Source organism: Nuphar pumila, chromosome 11, assembly GCF_984573655.1.
Source record: "Nuphar pumila chromosome 11, dmNupPumi1.hap1.1, whole genome shotgun sequence".
Lineage (NCBI taxonomy): Eukaryota > Viridiplantae > Streptophyta > Magnoliopsida > Nymphaeales > Nymphaeaceae > Nuphar > Nuphar pumila.
Window position 1 is genome coordinate 49,375,156 of NC_143259.1, and position 5,935 is coordinate 49,381,090.

Sequence of the window (5,935 nt, forward strand, 5' to 3'; positions counted from 1 at the left end):
AGATTAATGATATAATACACTCCTGACTATGGTCATTGAATGTATTATATAATAGTCATATCTAAATTCAAATGAAGGATAAAATACCTTTTTGGTGCTTTTATAGAATTTAAAAATGAAATTAACCCTCAATATACCCTGACTATGGTCATTGGTATATATATTGAGTTAATTTTAAGTTAAATTATGATAAAAGAAGAAAATATTTAAGGAAAATATGATGAATTTTTTAAAATGGATCCAGTGTGGATCCAGTATTATTTTATAAAAGATAAAAACACTAAGTCTTGTTTACATCCCGACTATGGTCGTTGATGTAAATCATCAACTTAGGATTAATTTACCTCTTACGAAATGGTGCACGTGCCATTTGTGTTGCCATTTGTGAGAATTTGAATAAACAAAGAAAAAAAATGCATGAAAAACAAGTAATTCATGATATTTACAATGCTAATTCATTCTACCTAAAGCAGGAAATGTAAATTTTCATTCAAATCTAGCTATTACAATATGTAGAATCAAATTTACAACCTCCAATAGTGATATCTTCCACATATTTCCGATTTATTGGAAACTTCTATAGTGGGATATGCCCCTCTCTTTTTTTTTGTCAGAGAAAGGCCAGAACAATATCCACAGAGTGAGGGATATTTGGAAACCTGTCGCTGCAGGGGGTCCGATAGGCTTCCTTCGATGTGAGCGTGGCTCCACTTGATGATCGAAGGGGCAAAGGATGATTACTGCTAAGTTCTTGATCAATGATGGCCGAAATGAATTGATGGAGGGGATTAATATATGTTTTGTCGATCCTCCAGAAGGGAAACCTTCTTATGGTTTTCAGAATACTGATTCTCTGATGTTGTGGTTTTGTTGGTGTTCAACCGATCTTTTGCTGGTTGAGGAGGAAAACACTTGAGGGAGGAAGGAAGGAAAAGTCGATCTCCAGCAAAACCATCGATGCCTGAAGACAGGAGCTTGCCTCTTCTTAAAGGGGGAATGGAAGCTTCGAGAGGGGAAAACCCGTTGAAGATTGAAGATGGAGATGAAGGTATGCGGTTGCAGATCGGACGATGGAGAGGAGAAGGAAGAAGGCGCGGGAAGAGTTTGTTGGATCTTTTGTGATATTTCCTAAAAGAGGCTCCCTTAAAAAGAATTTTTTGTAAAATAGTTGAAAATTGAGGCTTTCAGCAAGAAGCTTCTTAAAACCTTGAGAATCATTTGCTTTTCTTGTAATTTTTCCAAAAATTATTTTTGGTTTTTTTATGTTATTTTTCAATTTTTTGTATTTTTAGAATAATCCTAAAGCTTTACGAGAAATTAAAGATTTAAAACTAATTTTTTTTTGTGTTTTTGTAAAATATTTACAAAAGGAAAATTTTCTGAGAATTTACAAGCTATTTTGAGAAAATTTCTTCAAAAATGGGTTTTGATCCAGATTTTGAGGAAATATGAATTTAAAGTACTGGATTCGGATCCGGGGTCGATTTTGAATACATCAGTATGGATTTTAATTCAGAAAATCTGAAGAATGATCAAAATTTAGCTTTGGTTTTCTCAGAAAATGAAACCAGAGGCAAAAAGGTCATTTTTACAAATTTTTGAGAAATTTGGGGTGTTCACAGGTGCCCCTCTTTGTTACTAAGCCGGTTGAAAGCCTAGCTTAGTGGCAAAGATAACACTCCAAATTTTGAAAATGCCCCAGTCAGCATATCTGAACTGGGTGTGGAAGAATTTATTTGGGAAACATGGCTTCTCAGGCTTTGAAACCTTATCCTAAATGGTTTTGGGGAAACGAAATCCTCAAAAATGATATGATTGAGTAGAGAATGAGGAAGTCGTGATGGGATTTTGGGTGAAAATCCCGAAATGGTGGGAAATGAGAATTTTGATCAGGTCTCATGGATGAGACAAGATACTCTTTTTGGAATGATTCAGGTTTAGCCCTTAACCTGGATGGGACGAAAATATATCAAGATGAATTTTGAAATGAGGAAAGGAATACATGAGGACCTCGATGGGACATTTTTGAAAAATGTCTCGTGAAATTATGCTCAAGTATGATCCTTCCTTGGATGAATGTATGAAGTATGGGTTCCTTGATGGGAGGAGCCATGATGGGACTGGAAGAAAACATCTCGTCAAAAATGAGGAATCTCATTGGAATGTGACTCAGGTTTAACCCAAACCTGCAAGAAAGATACCTCGCGAAGCAAGGTTCCGGGTTAACTTTTAACCTGGATAGGAAATCTACCATACGGATTTCTCAAATGGAGAAACCATAATGGGACCTTTGGAATTTGGACAAACAAATCCGAAAGGGGTTTGCGAAATGAGGAAAATATAGGGTTCCCTAAAGCTTGGAAAAAGGGATGATTTTGGGCATCTCATTTGCTGAGACTGAAATAGCTTTTTGAAATAAATGACCTCTCGCAGAAAAATTCAGGTTTTGACCCTTAACCTGAGTGGGAACACCATACGGAATCCTTGACTGAAGAAACTGCGATGGGACAGCAAGAGATACTTCAACTGAGTGAGGCAACTCTTCTGGGAGATATAGACAACGCTAGGTTGCATCAAAAATGGATATTGAATGTTTATTTCATTTTTGGAATAGCTAGAAAATTCTGCCAATAAGATAAAATTGTAGTTGTTTCAAACACTTGGAAATGTGCACGTATGTGCGAAAGATATTCCCTCTTTTATCTAGAGTATCTCCCCCAAATGAGGTTAACTCTTTAGTTCTAAGAGTCAGATTCAAATTTTCCTGATATGAAAAATAGAAGAAATGTTCTTAATTTCATAAAAGCAAGTAATGAAGAGATATTGATAAAAGAATTTTGCATGAGAAAAAGATGACTTCTGGCAACTTTGGCAGTTTGATATCTGGGTGTTTTTCCCATGATGATCTTTTTGCACTCTTTTTGTGAGTCATTGGGCTTTCTCGGTTTTTTACATCATCCTTCATTCGGATGGGTCCTGACTTTTCTCTCTTTTTTCAGGGAAGGGTATGTCACAAACTCCTTCATCTTGGAGATGTTTCGATCCTTCTTTTATCTCAGGGATTTTATGGATGGCATCGGCTCAAAAAGGTCTTCAGGTGATAGTAGAAATCAAATATCTTTTAGGGTTTGTCGGTAGGTTCATCGCATCTGCCTTCATCTCGATAGTGATCCAAACTTTACCTGGAAGGATCCGTCACAAAATTTGTCATCTTGGAGATGTTTCAAATCTTCTTTGGCCCCGAGGATCTACTCGCTTAATTTGCCTTCATCTTGACGATAGTTGAGAGATCCCTTTTGCGGATATTTGATTGCAACTTAAAACGAATGAGAAGATATGGGTCGAGTGGATTCCTTCTATAGCTCGAGATATTTCCACTGCCTGATTGCTAGAAAGTCATTTTAAAACATGCGCCATAGCCAAGATCAATATTAATTCGCTTCTGGCTTTTCAACATCATTGAAGATTTTTTTTATTGATCATATCGAGGACATTTCTTACATCCTTTTGGTTGATCAGCAGGAAAAGACTTGAATTTTACCTCTTTTCCGCAAAAAGTTTCATCTTTTGGAAGGAAATACAGGAGGTAATCTGAGAAAATTCTTTTTGTGGAGTAAGAATATTTAGAATCAACAATCGCTTTTAGCAAATTGGCAAAGTTTTCATGAATTCTTTGTGAAATAATCACTCAATATAGATTTTGATGAGACCTTGAGTTGCAATCTTTTGATTTTAGAAATACATGACCAGCAAAAGCTGGAACCTTTGAAATACATGACCAGCAAAAGCTGGTACGTTTTGAAATACATGACCAGTGAAACTGGAACGTTTGAAATACGTGACCAACGAGTGTTGGATCTTTTGGAAATACCTGACCAGCGAAAGCTGGAACGTTTGGAATACCTCACCAGCAAGAGCTGGAACGTTTGAAATACATGACCAGCGAAATGCTGGGACATTTTGGAAATACCTGACCAACGAGTGTTGGATCTTTTTGGGAAATACATGACTGGTTATGAAAAAACTGAATCTTAAAAAAGGTTGAGAATGATCGAAATTGGGAGATTATAACCCGAGGGTTGAGAAAACGGTGAATTTTTTGAAAACATTGTACCCAGAGGTTGGAGAATTGATAATCTTGAGAGATTTTGGAGATATGAAGGTTTGGAAATGATAGATTTTGAGAGATTGAAACCCGTAGGTTTGGTAATGAGAGAATGGAGAAATCGCAACCTGAAAGTTTGATTTATGAAAAATAGGTTGATTTGGGAGCTCAAAAATTGTGAGCTGGGACTTTTTAAAATATATGACCAGCGAGAGCTGGATCTTTTAAAGATACACGACCAAAAGCTGAGTTCTTTTTTGGGAATACATGACCAGCAAAGCTGGAACGTTTGAAATGCGTGACCAGCGAAAAGCTGGAACGTTTGAAATACCTGACCAGCGAAAAAGCTGGAACGTTTGGAATACATGACCAACGAGTGTTGGATCTTTTTTTTTTTGGAAATACCTGACCAGCGAAAGCTGAAACGTTTGAAATACATGACCAGCAAAATGCTGGAACGTTTGAAATACATGCCCAACGAGTGTTGGATCTTTTGAAATACCTGACCAGCAGAAGCTGAGACATTTGAAATACCTGACCAGCGAGAAGCTGGAACGTTTGAAATATATAACCAACGAGTGTTGGATCTGACCAGCAAAAGGCTGGAACGTTCGAAATACCTGACCAGCAAGAAGCTGGAACGTTTGAAATACATGCCCAACGAGTGTTGGATCTTTTTGAAATACCTGACTAGCAGAAGCTGAGACATTTGAAATACCTGACCAGCGAGAAGCTGGAACGTTTGGAATATATGACCAACAAGTGTTGGATCCGACCAGCAAAAAGCTGGAACGTTTGAAATACCTGACCAGCAAGAAGCTGGAACGTTTGAAATACATGCCCAACGAGTGTTGGATCTTTTGAAATACCTGACCAGCAAAAGCTGGGACGTTTGAAATATCTGACCAGCGAGAAGCTGGAACGTTTGAAATATATGACCAACAAGTTGTTGGCTCTTTTCGGAAATACCTGACCAGTAAAAACTGGGACATTTGAAATACCTGACCAGTAAAAACTGGGACATTTGAAATACATCAGCTTTTGGGAGGTTTTAAATCAGAACTTGAATTTTGTAGAAAAAAGGATTTTGATCAAAAGATTGAATGTAGAAAGTTATTGGTGCGAGGGTCAGATCCTCTAAATGAGCTCAATATATGATTGAAGATTTTGGGAAATACCCTAGTGCGAGGACTGGGTTGTAAAGATGAGCTAAACAAAGTAAATTTTTCAGAGAATAAAGATTCTTTGATAAAAAATAATGGACCATCATAGTTTATTTGCATGTGGTCGACTTTCAGAATTTTGTCCCCTTGTCCTAAACAGGGGGAAATAAAAGAGAATACCTCATTGACAGGAGGCATCAGGTTTATCCCTTAATTTGAAGGGGTACATTTTTAAATATGAAGGTAGATGAAAATTTTAATAAGATTGACGAAAATTTGTTTAAACTTGACATAAATGAGTTTGATAAATCTTTGATCAAATCAAAAAGTGAATAAAATGAAGTGAAAAATAAAGATCACAAGATCAATTCAGAATTAACAAGATTTGAGGAAAGAGCTTTTGTCTAATCCTGCCTGCATATGATGAAGAAATGATTATAGATCAATAAAATGCCCCAGTATCATGGAGAAGAATGTAAGAATGGATAGAAGATCATTGTTTTATTGAAATGACTCTTTGAATAGTACAAAAAGGCTTTAGAATGAAAATTCTAAGTATAAAATTTCTTCAGATGCAGAGTGTTGATGGGATCTGGCATTTCCACTCCGTCTGCATTGATTAGACGATAAGAATTGTGAGGTAATGCTTCCTTAACCACATAAGGGC